Genomic DNA, 17,957 nt, shown 5'->3' with positions numbered 1-17,957 from the left:
GCATCTGAGGTGGGGGCCCATGGTGGTGGCTGTGACGAAGCTGCCGCACTATCTCCCAGGAGGCTCTGGGACCCGGGGTCCCCTCTGTGAGCCTGGAGACGGGATTGAGATTCAAGAGTGAAGGCGGCTCTGAGAGGCCACGGTCCCCATGGAGCCCCGCCGGGTCCACATCTGCAGCCTGGGCCAAGGGCTAGACGAGCTCACCTGCAGAGGGCTCCAGCCCCTCTGCTCCCCCATTGGCACCCTCCTCAGCACCTGCCTCCTCTCCTCTCCTCACCCTGCCATACGCCTGCTCCCAGGGCAGCCATGCCCAGAGGCCCGCGGGGGACGGCCAGGGTGAGCCTCCCACCTACGCAGGGTGCTTAACGTAGCGGAAAGGCGACCCGGCAGCGAACACGCGACTTCTCCCTCTTCTCACTGCCCACGGAGTGCCGAGGCCCTCACAGCCATGCTCTTTCCTGCAATAATTACTCAGGACACATAGCAAGGAGCCGGACTGATGAAGCTGCGGAAACAGCCTGCCTCTGGAGGTATCACACCTGGACCCAATCCCATGGGACACCCGGCCACCAAAGGCTTGAGGGCTTCTGCCCCCAGCCAGGTGGCTGAGACCCAGGTGATGCACTGGGACGCCGCTGGCAAGTCAGCCAACCACCCTGGGTCCCACTGCTGCACCCCCGCGTAAGGACGGGTGAGGCCGTGCCTGCAGGTGACGTCCCTCCTGTCACAAGGTCTTCCGGCCAAAGTCAGCTATTTTCGTGGTGACAGCAGCAAGTTACTTTTCTGTCCTGGTGAGCAGACGTCTGTGAGCTTGCCCCACCAGGAACGCCGGCTGGGGTGGGGACGCGGCCAGTTGGGGCCAGAGAGAAACACACCTTGAATGAGCACCTTCAGACGAGGCGACGGCAGTGCGGAGGCTCCACGGAGAATCTGTTCATTGGGAGACAGTCTGTGTGGTGGGACGCGGAGGCCGTGCACTTTCTACCTCGTGTGCCTGTAACAGGCAACAGGCAGGGCTCCAGATGCAAAGAGCTGCGTCGCCCGCTTCAGGGCTGTGCTCTCTTCAGTTGAGACAGTGTCGTCTGGTGAATCTTCAGTTGAGACAGTGTCGTCTGGTGAAATGCGTATTCGTCACGGCCAGCACGAAGACCTGGCTCAGGAGCAAGGGGGGAGGGCAGATGGGCGGGCGGCCGCCTGCCGGGGCCTGTCTCCTGGGGGCAGACGCTCATCCTGCATGGGACGCCCCCTGCCCCCCCGTCAAAATGACAGGAAGCTGTTGCCCTGTTCTCCTGCCTCAGGTCCTCTTCCAGGTGGCCGTCCCGTGGCGGCCGGTCCTGTGGCTCTGGCGTGGGACAGCAAACTGGTTTGCAGCCCCTGGAGTCCCACTGGGACGGGCCCAGAGCCTCTGTCCTTGGCCCAGCGTCCTTAACTGCTGGCTGGCTGTCGGTCTGTCTGTCCTGTGGGGTGGTGGCCAGCAGGGTCACTGGTGAGGCACCATAGGAAGGAGGTGAGGTAGGGCCCTGCTTCGTCCCTGGGAAGCCCCAACATCCTGCCCCGGGGGCTTCACAGCACCGTCTCCAGGACCAGGCCCTGCACTGGCTTTGCTCAGGGACAAAATCAGACGCCGGTGCTAGCAAGCGTGTCCCAGAGTCCTGGCTTTCTCCCCACAGCGCCCAGGCCGCCCTTCCGCTCCCCTCCCCGCCGGTGCCCTCGGGGGCGTGGACAGCATCACTCAAGCTCAGCAGCACCTTCCCCAGGCCCGCTCCATCAGGCCTGTGAGAATGTGGTTTCTGGAGATTTAACATTCGTGAGAAAGAGCAGGTGACACGTGGTCGTTAGCATGTGTACACGCGTCAACATCCCCCGAGTTCAATTCGAAATGGGCCCTGCAGCCATTTCTGGAAGAAACACAGCGAATTTGGGATAATCTAAGCGGCTCATTCCCACGCCATCTATATGCTGAGCGATAACATGCCCAACACGCGGGAAGAGGGGCACCCTGCAGCCCGGCCCACAGCAGCGGGAGGAGGAGCCACCCCAATGGACAGGCACCTCCTGGGCGGTCCCCACGAATGCTCCGCTGTCTCCGGGTCTCGGGTACGTGACCTCCCCATGTGTCACCGGGTCCCTGAGCCCATCTGAGCTGCGTGTCAATGACGGTTAGGGCTTTCCACACACAGGCTGAAAGCGAGTGACTCCCAGCATGCCCATCACCTGACTAGGAGCTGGGGGCTCTGCCTAGACTTCCCCCTCTGCACTTTGGTCCCCCCAGGAAATGTGTCTCAGTCTCCACAGCCCACCCCGCAGAGGCAGCTGTCTTGACAGGACTTTGGGGATTGATTCAACCAAAACGCATCATCACATGAACCCCGAGATTCAGCCACCACCAACTTAGGAAGTTTTCACTTGTTCATTCAGCAAAACCCACAGGCTACTGGTCAGCCACTGGGGCCCAGGGAGGGAGTCCCAGGACGGGTGGCACTTCCCTCTGACCCTGTTAGACCTCAGAGGAGGACGTCTGGCTGCTTCTTATTCTTCTCTACCTTAATTTGCCTGCATGAGTCTTAGACATTCGTTGTCATAAAAAATAATGCCCCAATTATACAGCTGGGCCACGGAAGAGTGGAGAATTGGGCAGCACAACAAACCAGAAGGGAACCCCTCTCGCCTGCCACTGCGACACCCACCGTCCATGCGGGGTGTCTGCACGTGGTTTCCCTGGGTGCCCCCGGTGCACAGGGAGAGGCAGGGGGGCGGGGCGGCCATGGAGGAAGGGCGCCACGCCACCGAGGCAGCAAGCTGCTCCGGGACACGGCTCATGCACAGTGTCCCCTGACCCTCTCCCTCCCTCGGATTCAACAGGAAACGGGCTTAGCGGGACCTGCGACGGGAAAAGTTTGGGGCGCACACTGTCTGGCTGGACCGGGACCGCGGGTGTGGCGGCGTGAGAGTGTCCGTGTGTAATTCGTATACAAATACTGAGAGAGACAGAAGGAAGTCTCCCAATAAATTAGGACCCATTACCTCCGCAGAGTGCTGCTGCCTAAGATGCTAAGAACGTGCGTTTTCCTTCATTGATGTGTTGGGCCCTCTGTGAATACCGGCGCTTCTCTCAAATGGAGGAGGAGCTGCAACAGGCGGCTGAGATCGCATTCGCTGCGTCGGGAAAATGTGCCTGGTTTTCGACATCACCCTCCCCCAGTCCGACAGTCTCCTCCCAGCTCACTTAGCAGGCGTCCCCTGTGGCCCCGCCAGGACACACAGGCCAGGTCTCCTCGCGGGGCTGGGCCCGAGGGAGCCTGCTCCTCGTCACAGGTTCTCAGAAAAACGGCCAGAGTGTGCTGCCCAGCAGCTCCCCCACCCCCGCATTTCCCGAGACTTCAGAAGTTTCCATTTTCATTTGGTATTAAAGAAGCCAATGATATTGATTTTCCCCCTTTCCTCATCTAAAAGATGTCTTTTTCCTTGTTTGTTTTTGTGGAAAGAAGTTCAAGGAGATTTGTTCACAGTCCGAAACTGTCATTTTCTTGTCGTGACCGTGACCCAGTGAACAGGCCCGACAGGAGATGAGGAAGATGGACTCTGCCTCCTCGTGACCTCGAGCCCCCGTCCCCGGGGCTGACGCGAGGCTTCGACTCGCCAGCTGATCTGCAGGATGGGCCTCCATGCATTGGGTTTCGCCGAGACTTCCAGTCCGTGGCTTTAGTTGCTATGCCGTTAAATAAAATGCCCCGATGCAAAACGGTCAGGTGCTTTTTTCCCTGTTAATAACAGAAACACCTCTCCCAACCCCTTTCCCCCACAAAACAGAAAGAAAATAGGAAGGGAACCCTCATCCTGGCTGTGAGTTCTGGAGGCAACCCAAGTTGCTGGGTGAGGGTGCTGCACGAGTCCTGGTTCTGCCAGAGCAGACGTGTTGGGCTGGGGGCAAGACTAACCCTCTGGGAAATTCTAGACCTCATTCAGCTGGACTCAGGGGAAGGAGATTGGGATGCCTGGGGAGGCCAGCCAGCTGGAGGCAGACCCTCTGTGGCCCCCACCTCCACAGGCCAGTGAGAACGGAGCCGGGAGAGAATCCTTTCCGGAAAAAGACCTGCCTCTTCAAGCCAGAAGTCAGTGAGAGCGGCTGCGACGTCCGGACTAGCCCAGCGGCTTTGAAGCTTTTCCAGGTCCTGCAGCCCCAGCCTTTGATTTCCACGCGCCCAGCACTCTCCGAGTCTATGCTAAGACCTAAACACCATGGCTTATATATCTGAGAAGGTTGAACATATCCAGGATGGTCACTGCATTCTGAGAGCTGCAGCCCGGGGCTCGGGCCACACGTGCACAAGCCCCCTTCCTCACCCAGCCTGTGCGTCCCAGCCAGGCTGAGCCCAGGTTGGGCACGGAGCGGGAGCAGCCCGGCAGGTGCGCCAGCGAGGCAAGGGAAGAGACCCAAGTCAAGCAGGCCCTGAGTTTCAGAGGGAGAGGGGGAGGAGGCAGAGGATGGGGGAGAGGAAGGGGGGCCCACCCCCACCCACAGAGCACCAGGACCCCAGAGCGGTTCCTGGAGGTGGGGCTAGGGGGCCTTTGGCTCAGTGAATTCTGTCAGGGTCTTGCTGTATTGATTTAATTAAGTGACGTAAAGGTCTTCTGTGCCATTTCTACACGACACGTCCACAAGTCTTTTCTGAACACACAATCAAATTACAACCTTGGGCGTTTGCATTTACAGCAAATGCATGAGATTCCTGATCCTTGGTTTTGACACAAGTCCCTCCTCTGAAGTCAGAGGGCCCAGCGGGCGGGCAGCCCTCGTCGACTCAGGAGGCATTGGAGGTGTGAGAAGATCCGCCCGTCTCACAGGCCCGGGATGCGCGTGACGGCCTCACAGGGCGCGTCCATTGGTTTCCGAGGGTGTGGTCACCACAAAGCTCCGAGCAGCCCGTTCCTGTGTCGCTGGCCAGTCTGACCTCCTGGTCACATGGGCAGGCTGAACGGGACCATTTATAAATTCCTCCTGGGAGCTCCGTGGCTCTGAGCGGCCCGGCGGCTTCCTCACGGTGGTCTTTGTCACCCTGACAGTCGGTCTGGTTGTTCCTCAAAGTTTTCTGATTTGGGTTTTTTTTACAAACGAACCAGCCGGGTGAGCGGAGGCCAGGGCAGGCTGCAGGCGCCCACAGGTGCGAGCCCATGGGAGAGGGCCTCCGAGCCAAGGGGCCACCCACCCCTCTCCTCTGCTCCGCTCCAGCTGACCTTGTGCAAACTGCCGAAGCTCTCGGGAAGTGCTGGACAGTGAAGGCGACGCGGCCCGAGTGGGTCCTGAAGGGTCCTCACTGTGATGTGAAGATCGCTCACATGGTAGGTCCCACCAGCCACCCGAGCAGGCCGAGCACTGCGTCCTTGACCAGCCCCGGAGCCTGTCCCTCGGGGCCCTGGGCTGGCTGGCCCGAGCTCCCCTCACTGTGCTGGGCACGGGGCTACTGGGGGACGCCCCACCCAGTGCCTCAGTGGGAGGCTTGCAGGCAGCGGGGCCTCCATGACTTTAGCCCTCCATTGTCCCCTCCCTCATGGAAGTGCCCCTCCATACACACGCTCAGATGTTCAGACACATGCTGTTCTTCTCAGACCCCCAGGACCCTCACCGCCCTCACCCCATAGCCACGGGCACCTCTCCTGGTGCATCCCGACCCCCAGTGCCCACGCTCCCGGGTGCTGCCCCATCTGCTCCCCTTCACTGCCGCCCCCACACATCCGAACTCTGCAGAAGTGAGAACCTCCTCCCACAACGCCCGCCTGCATCCTCAGGGCCCCGCCCTCCGGTGCCTGAGTGACAGGCTTCCTTGGAGGGCAGCCAAGCCCCTGCCTAAGGGGGCCCAGGCTGCAGGACCCCGCTGCCAGCCCATGGGATGCTCAGGCCCACCTGCTTGGCCAGGGCCAACCCAACATGTCATCCCTTCCGAGCCACGGGCTCAGCCCGAAGTGTGAAGTACAGCGCACACCCGTAATGGAGACGGCGCCGTGCCAGCGCGCCCTGCGCAGGAACTCGCAGCTATAACTCAGCGGACCCACCAGCACATATTTTGGAGCATCTGGCATCGCGGACTCTGCCAGGCACCGAGGAGAACACTGCACAGCCTCCCGCTCCGCAGCAGCGAAGGGCTCGCCTCCCTCCTTTCCCTCCGTGCCCACAAAGACACCCAATTTCTTCTCAGATTATGGAAGTCTCAAGGTATAAAAAAAAATGACTGCGAAGTGGAATATATAAACTGAAGAGGAAAGGATTCAGAACACTAGTTGGCACTGGCCTCAGAAAGAATCTGAAAATTGTTTTCATAACATGTCCCCAGTTCGGGTGCAGATATAACAGTGCTTGGCAGCGCCGCTCAGTCCTGAGTGTGTGGGGCTGGGTGCACCCAGCTCCCACAGCCAAGGGGACCTAATCCCCTTGTGTGGCCCCCAAAATTCACAGTGTAAGAGAAGCCAGAACCATTCCCCCCCCATTGAGTAAGAGGGAACCGTGAGTGAAGTGGAGCCGGGCGGGCCAGCTGCGTGCACGGTACATCCCGGAGACCGGAGCAGGGGTGGGGGGATTTGGGGAGCCATGCTGCACGTCTCAGCAGAAATAAAAACTCCTCCACTTAGGCCCTTGTGCTTCCATGGCCTGGAAGACAGGGTGACCTTGGGGAGCTCACCTAACCATAGCCCCCTTTCAGCAGTTGCCCCTGAGTGGGGCTGAGGGGTGAACCGGCCTGGGCAGTTGGGGCTCCTCAGAGGCCCCTCCCCAGGAGCCATCCCAATGAACCGCATTAAAATCCAGTTTACGACCAGCCCCTCCACACTTTGGCCTTGAGCCCCAGAGAAGGGAGGAGAGAAGAGCCTCCAGGTGGGGGAAGAGGGTTTCCTGGAACTGTAAAGGCCACGACGTGGAATCCGTCCATCCCAGGCTGAGCTCTGGGCTGTGGTTCTGGAAGAGGTCACAAGGGAGTCACAGCCCACCACTTCCATGCAGCCTGTTCCAAGAGCCAAACCCTGGAACCCAACTGGGGAGCAGAGGCAGGCTGGGGGGCCGCACTGGTTACCCCGAAACTGCTGGACTGCAAACATGGAGAGTACACTGACCGCAGGGCCCCAGGAAACTGTGGGCTGGGGCAGTTTCAGGGGAGCAGAGAGCCCAACTCCCCCTGCCTGACCCACTGCCATCTGCACAGTCCCTGGCCCCTGCCCCACCCACTGTCCTGACCCTGGTCTGCTCCCTGCACCCCCTCCCCAGCACGGGGTGGGGTCGCGGGGGGGGGGGGGGCGGGCCTGTGTGGAAGCCCCCTGCTGCTCTGCCGCTCAGGGTCGGAGTTTGTAGAATTCTCGGATTTCAGGTCCGCACCCGCGGTCACACCCCGGCCAGAGAAGGCCAGGCTGAGAGGGCCCCGTGCATGTGTGCGCGTGTGTACGCGTGTTTGGGTGCATTTTGGTGTGTGCCTGTGCAAGCATGTGCGTGTGTGTGCAAGTGCGCGCACGCGCGCGCGCATGGGGGCGATGTTCACTACCACAGGGGCGGTAGGGAGGGGCGGGAAAGGGCCAGGAAAAGGCCGGAGCAGCGCGGAGAACTCGCCCACATTCTGCCTCCTCTTGGCAGAGCCGGTGCTCCCACCAACCCAGCCAGGGCGTGCGCCGGTAGAACACTGTCAGCCCACTCGGGTGCCCCCACTGACCTCCCACCCAGGTCCCCTGCCCCACATCGCAGACGCCGCTTTGCCTCTCCTCTCGCTGGTCTCACCTGGGCTTGGGCAGGTCCCACGCGGACAGATGGGGTGGCGGCTGGAGGCAGGCTCCAGCCGCCGGCTGCCCGGACCTCCCTGAGAGCGCACCCAGCGGCCGAGCTTGCGGGGCGCGAGGGGGCGGTGCCCAGCACAGCCAGGACCCCAGCTCCAGGGGCCGGGGCGGGGGGGGGGGGGGGGGTGCAGAAGGAGGGTGCTTCCAACGTCCCTCCCCAATCTCCTTCGTCCCCACACCACCGCGGAACCGGGTAGAAGCTGCGCGCGCCTGACCATCGCTGCTTTAGGACAGGTGCCTGCACCCCACCCCCCACGCCCCCTGCTCTGCTCGCGCGGACCCTGCGGTGTAGATCCCTGACCACTTCCCCAGCCCACGCTTCTTCCCCGGGACCCCCTGGTGTAGACTCCCAGCCCCACCGGACGGCCAACTTTACCTCGGGACCGGACTCCTCGGCTGCCGCTTCTCTCGCCTGGCCAGCGGCCTCCACCGGGCGGAGTGCGGCGTCTCCAGAGCCCGCAGCCCGTGGAGTCCGGCACCGCCCCGCGCGCCGCCCCCGGCCCGGCCCCGGAGATCCACACGGCTGCAGTGGCGTGGCGCCCCCTCGCGCCTGACCGCGGGTCGCGAGGGCCAGCAGACCCCAGCGCGGCTGCCAGGAGTCCACCCAGAGCGAACCCCCCAGGCGCAAGAGCCTGGGATCCACTGTGTGCACCACGCCCACCAGGCACTGGCGCTTATACACACAGTGCCTCCCACACCCCAAGCAACCCTCGAGCAAAGGGCAGAGGAGGGGCTGCCAAGTGGGCGCTATGCTGAGGGCCCCAGAGAAGCCACTAGGGGTCTGGAGACGTTTGTGTGGGGCGGGTGATGCCAGAGAATCAGGATGACCAGGCGCGCTCTGGTGAGGAATCTCACCGTTTGGTTTACCAGAAGGCACTGTTCTCTGCAGCTTGGGCCTGAATACCCTGGCCGGAAAGAAGGCTTTTTCTCCATAGAAACACTAATTGCATTTAGAGCTGGAGAGGCCGGGCCACCGAAGCCCTGGAAGGCCACTTCCCTCGGTTAGGAAGCCTCCCTCACAGTCTTCCCTGCATGTGCCACCACGGAGTGGACATCTGTAGCTGCCCAGGGACCTGGGCAAGATTCCCTTCAACATAGGACACCGTCCCCCCCACCCCCCACGCCCCGGAGAAACACTCCCTGAAACACAAGCAAACAAGATGCTTCATGGGAAGCTCTCCCGGCGCTTGCCTGGCACAGGGTGCGACCAGCTGGTGGTGGCCTCACTTACGTAGGTCGGCATGTGTGGTTTCTCTGCTCAGTGTTCCCCATCCCTGCCCCAGCCCCACCTGGCTGCCTCCTGCAGGCCGAGCACCTTGTACCAAGTCCCTGGGTCGCTGTGACCCTGCAGAGTGGACCCAGACGCCACTCCCCTTCCGGACCCTGACACTACCTCTTGGTGTATCCAGCCTTTCCTGGCACCAGGTCACACTCTCTGTTAACCCTGGCTTTTTAGTCAACAAAACCCTGTAGATCGCTCTGTCTGCGCTAGCACAGCTGTTTTTAGATTTTTCCCGATCTGTCGGTTTCAGCTATTTGGTCTTGAAACTCTAGGTGCAGTACATTACAATATATTTGTTCCTATTCAGTTTTATCTGATTAGACTTTACTAACCTTTCTGGTGAGCTTGCCAGGTGTTGCAGAACCTCCACCCGATCACGCAGCAGGGTGGACACCCTAGCCCAAGTCATCCTGAAGTCAGCGTTCCCCAGGGAAGGGTGCCTGGGGCTGGGGGGTGGGGTCCCCGCTTCCGTGTAGACCGACGACCAATCAGGCGCTGCGCTGTCTCGACCCAGGCCGCTCTAGGCTCGAAGTTTCCATTTTGTTTGGGGGCTGTCCATCGAGACTGGCAAAGGCCTTTCTGAAATCAAATATAACCAGTCAGGCATCTGAACTGAGAATCCAATATGCCCCCTCCCCCCCTCAAAAGACAGCAAATGTGGTCTGTCTTATATGACTTTTTGCAGCATTGGACTAACATTCACCCCTTTCTTTCTGAAACGGTGTGTTGTGACCCTGTGGCCCCCGCAGGTGTGAATCCTGGGTCACCACTTGAGGTTTGTGTCCTTCACCAAGTCCCTTAGCTCTGTGCGCCCCGGCCCCCTTGTCTGCACCACGGGAGCCAGAGAGGAACAGGCTCCGCTGCTCCTTGTCACAGCTGAGCCAGTCAATACGAGGACACTGTGGGCCCACAGTGGACACACCAAGAGCCAGGGCTGTTTCGGGGGCTCACACAACACTGATGACCAGGAGTGCTTCAGGGATGTTGAAACGCAACGGCAGACCCAGGGCACCCTTGGAGACGTCACACAGTCCCCCTGCCCCCAAGGACTTCTTGGCCTGCGTCCCCAGGGGCTGTCACAGCCGCAGAGCCCCAGCCGGCAAGCCGGTGCGTGCACCCCGCGTCTCGGGGACTGACGTCCTTTTAAATCCCTCTTTGTTCCCGTGTGCACCCCTCACTTCTCCAACCCGTCCACTCCCTTGCTGGCTGCCACGCTCTCCCTTGGTTGCTTTGATCGCCGTGTTTCTGGATGTTTGACTCTACATCTCCTTCAGGCTGACGTCACAGCTATGAGGCGTCAGTGAGGCGAGGAGGTCCTGGCAGCCAGGCGTCTGGGATCCCAACCCTGGTCACGAGGCCAGGGCAGCCGGGGACAAGATTGCAGAAGGTGGCAGTCGTCCTCCGCAGACTCCTTATTGTTTCTCCTAAATAACGCCAGGCCTGTGTCTGGCGGTTGCATCCGCACTGTGCGCAGCGTCTATTTTAGGAAAGGAGGAAACGTTACAAAGCATTGCTGTGTGTAGTAAATGGCCCCTGTAGAAATTAGTGAGCTTTCTGTGACAGACACAAAGGAGAAAATAAGGAACTTCCTGTGTCTCCCATCTGCATCGTCCCAACGTTTTCCCCGCTTCTGTTGGGGTCTTTTTTTTAACATAAACCACGTCTGCGTTTGTTTATGTGCCAAAATACCATCACACTGTACACCGGATTTTTATCATCTAACAGGAAATGAGCACTTTCACCCGTCTGCAGGCTCCCACATCATTTTCAGTGAGTGCATTGAACGCCATCCTGTGCTAGCTCCTTCAACTGGAACTCCCACTGGACGCGTGTTCTCCTGGTTTTCACCGCTGTGAGGTGCGCTGCCTTACACGCTCCAAGGCTCAAGCTGAGCCACTGCCCGGACCACAGCGGCACGTCGGTGAGTCAGCGCCAGGTCCCGGGCAGGGCAGGTGCGTTTGGGTCCCGGTCTGGCACCCACAGGTGTGCCCGCGAGCAGTCGCCGAGAGCCCGAGAGTGCACCAGCAAGGAACAGGGCGGGCACGGCGCCTAGGTAGACGTCTACACTCTTCCCTCACCGGGGTTTCCCAACTTAGTGATTTTTGTCTGGATGTTGAGCTATAGTTTTCATTGCTTGGCTGATTTTCAAAACAAGGTGAGACATTCCCTCTTTTCGGTCACAGCTTGACTGAGAATTCAGACCCACCTAATCCACATGTTCTCACGTGCAGTTCAGTGATTTTGGGGTGCTCAGAGCTGCTCACCCGTCTCCACAAAGAACATTTCGCCACCCATGAGGGGAGCCGGGCCCTTCACCACTGCCCAGCCCTCCCAGCCTCTGCAGCACGGACCGGCTGCCATCTGTCTGTCTGTCTGTCTCCTCTGGGGCTGCGGGCACCACAGAGCAAGACGGCAGGGGCTTCAGCTGCCCGTGGGCAGTGACCCCAGTCTCCCTACAGGCTCCGTGCCTTCAGACATGGGCAGGCTTCCTTTTGTCTGCCTGGTTCTAAGCTTTCTTTTTCGTTCTTTCTTCTTCTTGTGGAAGGAGTCATTTTTGACTCTGTCTCCCACCCTCTCTGCACGGGGCATGGGGTGGGGGGTGGGGGCAGCCAGCTCTTTCCTCTCCACAGTGGGCTCCGCCCACCAATTGCCACCCCAGCATCCCCAGAACACCGCGTCTTCCTGCATTTCTGTTCCCCGGTTTTCTTTCTCCTGAGGGTTCGCAGCCCTTTTTGTCCAGGCTGCTTCACGGTTCCCCAGGATGCCCACGGTTGGTGTCCAGGTCCGCCTCTCTCGTCTGCCCTGACATTCACTTTGAAAGATCAAACGCGGCCCGTCACAAAGCAAGTGCTCTGTCTGAGTCTTCTCCAGTTTCCTCCTTCAAAAGTTCACTACTTTCCATCCTGTGCCCTGCGTCCCTGGGCCTGCATTTCCGTTACTCCGTTTTCTATCGTAATTCGAGCTCCACACAGGGGACGTGTGCGGATTCAGTCGTCCTCCGGCTGCCGCATACTCTCGACACAGTTCACTGGGGCCTGCGCCTCGTCTGCGTGGTCCAGGGGCGGACTGCGTCCATGTGGGAAATGGAAGTGCGCACGAGCCGGCACCTGTCATGAGACTGTGAATCGGTTCACGTGGTGACACCTGCAGGTGGGCTCCTGTTAAAGGCACTCCTTCTGGGCTGGTTTCCCACACAATCTCCACCTCACAGTGCGGGGGCAAGGGGCCCTCCCTTGGCCTGGTCGGCTTGGACTTTGCCTGGCAGCAACTCCCTGCTCCACCTGTCAGCTCTTGGTGTTTCTTTGCTGAGGAATAACATTAACGACCCACTGAGGCCCGATTTCAATTACAAGGTGCTGATAGCACTTCAACCTGGGGCTGCCCTGCCAGCGGCACCTGCCTCGAGGGGCACTCGGCTGCCGGGAAGGAGTGTGGTTGCCCTGACGGGGACTGCAGAGCATGAGGCGAGGCCCTGGCCAGAAGACCATCGGAGTCCATGGACACAGACAATGCGGTCATGATGGGTCTTGGGGAACTTCCTGGCAGAGCCTCGGTGGGGGTGATGTACCTTGGGCCGGGTGGGGACAGAATGTGACCTGTCTTGGGTCTGCCTGCCAAAGAGATCCACTCACGCTGTCCCGGCCCCTAGACCCTGAGCCCCGGGCGTGGCCGCAGTGCCCGGCAACTCCCACCCGCTGCAGTTTGTCTGTGTCTCTACCGCAGTCACCGTGGGTGCGTGGTGCACAAAGCCTGTGGCTCCTGTCGGCCCCAAGACGGGACCCCTCTGGCGGGAGGCTGGGGCAAGGGCCCTGCTTTGCCTCTGCAGCGGGGATGGTTGCGTCAGCTCCCACGGGCAGGATGGCAGGACGGGGAGGTGGGGAGGGAGGGGAGCAGGGGGAGGCCAGCTGCAGCAGGTGTGCGCACGCCCCCGGTCCAGGTGACGCAGGCCCCTCCACCTGCTGTCACTGCCACCTTTCATGTGGTGTTCCCGCCAAGTCCTTTCTTCTCAGATAAATGGAAATGCCCTGGAACGGTCCGGACCACTTCTCTCCCCTGGACGTTTGAAGCTGTCTCATCCTGTCTTTGAACCTCCACCTGTCCCACCGCTGCCACCAAAGGCCACACTTGGCCCAAGCGCAGACGGAGAAATCCAAGAGGGCAGCAGTGCCACGGGCGGGGAGGGAGAGCAGACACGCAGGGCGCAGTTCCCACTCCCTGGCGCTCGGTGTGGGTCAGCGTGGGGGAGTCATTCACCAGGATGGGGGAGGAGCTGCTTGGAGGGACACTGGCATCTTGTGGGTGTGGTTAGGATGCCTCCAAATACAAGAGCCCCCCTATAGCAATCTGCCCCATCATCCCCAAGGTCTCAGACCTCCTCTGTGGGGATTGTGGAGCTGGAAACAGGATGTTATGGGTGATGAGTGCAGCCTGCCCACCCCTCCTGGATTTGCTGTGGAACCGCCGGGAAATCCCCGGAGTAGCCAGAGGCAGAGATAAAAGACCCCACGCTGTTCAGACAGATCCAGCCTGACAGGAGGCCCGGCTCTCCACCGAACGGGCTCGCTGGGCGCCCAGAGCAGCTAGAGACACAGTTGCTACTGAGAAAAAGTACCAAATGCTGCCAGGTTTAGATTTTTCTTGTCTGTCACATTGGACTCTGGCCAAGTATGAAACTGAAGACGTAGATTAGAAGGAAGTGAGACTGGTTTGAGAGTCTCGGCGGGTCGCGCTCCACATCTCTGCCCGAGGGGAGAGCATCATCTGCGGAGCCAGCCCTGCGCCCCGTCCAGGTGTGACTGCGTGTGATCTGGAAACGTCCCAGCATCGCTGCCATCGTCACCATGGCCCCCATGCCTGGGGTCCACTCCCCCAGGGGCACAGAACGTGGCGGGGCCATCCCGTGTGCGCCCAGAGATAAACCTCCGAAGTGCTGCCCTCCAGGATAAAACGTCTTTAGCTAAAATTGCTGGATGTGAGTTTGCACATGACCAGCTTTGCCCTTGTCTCCTGAGGGAGGAGGGCAGACGGTCCCGGCTTCCTCCCCCGAGCAGAGCCACCTCGCCTCTGCCTGGGGACCTGCACAGGGCTGGGGACACCCATGGAGGAGACTCACAGGGTGGGGGGGCCTTGGGCCAGGCGGTCTGGCAGATGTGGCCGACTGCCAGCGCAGCAGAGGCTGCACAGAGTGCGTGGCCTCCTCTGCCAACAAGCCTTGCAGCAGCTTGCCTGTGTGGTGTGTGTGGGTGTGGGTGTGTGTGTGCACGTGTGCACGCCTGTGTCTGCAGGTGAGGGTGTGTGCACGTGTGCACATGTGTGTTGGGGGGGGTGTCCTGGAAGAGCTGAGTCTGTGATAAGTTTGGTGAGAAGGCAGGTGAGAGTTGGCTGGCAGAAGCCGGTGAGAGGAGGGAGGGACAACAGCCCAGTGTAACCAGCAAGTGACGTACTTTGGGGGTGTTCTGGGGCCTCTCTGGGCAGCAAGCCCCTGACCTCATTGTCAGGGGAGGTGGATGCAGCTGTGGGAGCCTGTTGGAGACTTGGACTCAGGCCCCACCCCGGACCCCCGACAGGATGCCCACAATCCATCGAGAAAGTTCCAGAGCGTGGCCCCCCATGTTTGGTTGCTCCTGCTCTACATTTATTTGATTCTATGAAAAGAACAGAGGCTCTTAAGAGGCTATAAAGGGACCAGCTGAGCAGGCGAGCGTTGATTAAGAAAGCTCACTCACCTCGCGGTTGCCGGGGGCCAGTGTGGGCGGGGCAAGGGTGGGGGTGGGGGCTGCCTCAGGGCCCAGAGAGCGAGGCAGTGGCCACACAGCCATTATGAGAGATTAACTTTCATAAACCAACCGTGATGGAGACACAGCAAAGAGCAAAGCTCACCTGTCCCCAAGTGCTGCATTTCCTTGTTGTCTTTGCTGGCAAGGCGAGGCGGTCGTGTCTGAAACCAGCCGGGCGGAGGCGGGGGACTCACACCGGAGGTCAGCGGACCAGCCTGCTCATTGCCAAACGAATTCTAGCTCAGGTCTGTCTGTGCACTGGCTCACCTGAGACCACTGTGGGGAGACTCCTGGTTCAGGTGAGCTGGGCGGGTGGGAACTCCACAGCCGCACACGCGAGGGCAGGCGAGAAGCAGGGCCTGTGCCCGGCTGGTTCACAGTCTGCACAGCCGCTCAGCCCCAGCCCTCCAGTTGCCGTTGCCACAAGTGGCCTGGGCTGCATGAACCACAGTGGAGACATTCGCACTCACAGGCCCAGGAAGGCGCAGTGGGGGCTGAAACCAGGACAGCCCCCCAGCCACAGAGGGGCCTGGGCCCGGCCCCAGAGCTTCTGAGGACAGCAGGCCTCCTCCCACAGGACGGACCTGCGTCGTAACAGTCGAATCTGCGTCTCAACGATGGGCACCTGGTCTCCGACCCTGTTCCGTGCCCTTCCACCTGGGCACTTGATTTTAATGTGTAAAACCTGATGCAGTCCTTCCTCGGAGACTCGAACCCTGTGATTGGAACTGCCCGGGAGGCTGCCTGGGCCGGCCCCTGCACTCTGAGCCGAGGGCTGTCCTTCTCCCCCGGGGGTGCAGGGCCTCCCCCTGGGGCCTTTCCCGCAGAGGGTGGGGTGTCCCTGTGGGGTGGTGGCTCCAGGTCCGCAGACCCCAGGCATCTGGGACTTAGGATGTTTGAGTCAACGCACCAGAGCCCTGCTGCCTTCAGCCTCCGGGACAAATTGGCTGTTGGGCCATCACACCTGTGAGCTGTGCCTCGTCCCTGCCGTCGGGCCTGGTCCCTCCAGGACAGGTCACTTCTCCCGCATCTGTGCTCCTGCCCCGTGGACAGGGCGAGCCACAGGGGTCAGTCCTCCAGGCCTGTCAGAGCTGGAGAGATCGATGCAGCGGGCTCTGCATGTGGGTCTCACGTGTACGCTGTTCTGGTGCTGGGACGGAACACCCCCGACGACACACACAAATGTGAGTGGTCTCACCAGTGCATTGAAAAACTCTTTCTCTCCGCGAGATGCTTCAAGTAACATTGATTCTTTTTCAAACAATGGGTGCGAGCCCTTCACTGTCGCTCTCTGTGCTCCTCTGCTGACCGTGTTGGATTTTCGTCCCTCCCTGGAAGTTCTGTGTGAAGACAGGCCGCTCCCCGAACATCATCTCAGTCCAGTGGGGCCTCCGTCCCCTGGCAGACCGAAGTGCTTGGGCCATCCCCCGGGTGGGTCCTAACCGCGAGGCGACCCGAGAAAAGGCCACGTTCAGGGTGCGGCCTGGAATACGGGCCAGTTCCCGCCAACAGCCGGGACCACAGATGGAGGCGCCGAGGTGCCCGGACGCAGCCTGAGGCCCGCGGCTGGACCCTGGAGCAGAAGCAGCGGAGGTTCATGGGACGGCCAGACCCGACCTCCTCCGCAACCGCAGGGAGGAGGAGAGGCTACTCCACGTCCGGTGCGCGCCCGTGGTCCTACCGCGCCCAGGGACGCATGCGCACAGGCAGCCTCAGGCCAGGACGCCTGGCCCCGCCCAGCAAGGGAATCACATGGTCACCCTACCTGGCTCCACTGACCTTGCCAGGGGCCCTGAGGAGCCGTGTTCTTTGTGGGGCTCAGTCAACGACCTCAAAGCCGAGCCCTTCCTCCTGGCTGTAAATTCCAGACTTGCCCAGGCAGGAGCTGCGTTCCCCTCCAGAGACAGGAGGCCCCCCGCTCAGCAGGAATGGGGGTGCCAACTGCTCCAGAGGTTGCCTCCTTGTCCCTCGCCGAGCCTGACGCCTGAAGGCATGAATGAGCTCAGCAGCACCGCTTACCGGGAAGGCCTGAGTGCAGCCTGCTGGGCCAAACGCTGCCACACCGAGCTTTGCGTTTTTGGACCAAGTGACTTTTGTGGGTGTGTGGAAAGCACCTGATGGGTTATTTAGGCCAGTGATGTTTCCGTCGTTCCCGCTGCCCGTGAACAACGCTCACAGCGTGCTCTCCGCACAGAATGCCGCACGGGGCCAGGGAAGGATCACACAGTCTCGAGGCCTAAGGAAAACATTGCTTAAAAAAATCAGGCTGCTTCTTAATGGGGGGAAAAACCCCAGAATTGAAAGCACCTGAGAGCTTTTGTCTCCAGCCATTGGAGGACAGGACCATGGGAAATGGAGTGGGAAACCGTCAGCTCCAGGGTGGGTGTATGTTCCCACGTGGGCACATGCACGCACACAAGTTGCACGTGTGTGCCCGTTTGTGCACATGCACGTGCTGTGTACTTCCTGTGTGCAATCAGTCGGGTGCACACACGTGTGCCCAGAGGGTCACTCTACTATCTGCAGGACTCGGCAAGTAGTTTCCTCCTGACGCCGGGGAGCAGGAGCACAGGGTGGGGGAAGCAAACCCACACGCAGCTGGCACACTCCACACCTGAAGCGGCCAAAACACACGAGGCATAGGGTGGGGGCCCCCGACTCCACCCAGTGCCTCACAGGCCACAGGTGCTCCTGGCCTCCTGTGTCCTCAACCCACAGCCAAAGCTGAGCTGGGATTGGAGGAGGGGCCCAGGGGTCTCAGGACAATGGGGGATCCAGACTTCCGGCTGACATGCTGTGTGGGACGAGCCCTGTCTCACAGCTTGCCAGCGAGGGGCTCCTGTGCCCAGCGCGTGTTTCTGCAGGCTGCCGTCTTCGTCTTCATGAATGGAATAATCAGCATCGGCAGCGACCTCTGCATTCTCAGTGCCTCACCACAAGCTTTGAAATGTGTCTCCAAATAACAGAGGGACCCATAGCCATGGTTGGCTGAGAACAGACTCCCACAGTGGGTCCTTCACCTGGGGACCTCTGGGCACGGGGAGTCCCATTCTACAAGCTCTCTGACCGAGGAGGGGCCCACTTGCCGT

The 17,957-nt window shown here is 60.6% G+C and overlaps 1 protein-coding gene across 1 annotated transcript in view; it reads right to left on the bottom strand.

The window, feature by feature from the left end:
- KCNG2 (potassium voltage-gated channel modifier subfamily G member 2) overlaps nucleotides 1-15,617 on the bottom strand; it is a 40,008-nt gene extending 24,391 nt beyond the window's left edge. The window contains exons 1-2 of the mRNA XM_053912797.1: nucleotides 14,972-15,617; nucleotides 9,424-9,670 (exon numbers count right to left, since the gene is read on the bottom strand). The gene's annotated coding sequence lies outside the window, so the exon portion shown is untranslated. The remainder of the gene's footprint in view (nucleotides 1-9,423; nucleotides 9,671-14,971) is intronic.
- Nucleotides 15,618-17,957: the final 2,340 nt, after the last annotated feature.

Source organism: Desmodus rotundus, chromosome 10 (genome assembly GCF_022682495.2).
Source record: "Desmodus rotundus isolate HL8 chromosome 10, HLdesRot8A.1, whole genome shotgun sequence".
NCBI lineage: Eukaryota > Metazoa > Chordata > Mammalia > Chiroptera > Phyllostomidae > Desmodus > Desmodus rotundus.
Note: the sequence above shows the minus strand (reverse complement) of the source record. Positions and strands in the feature narration are given on the sequence as shown.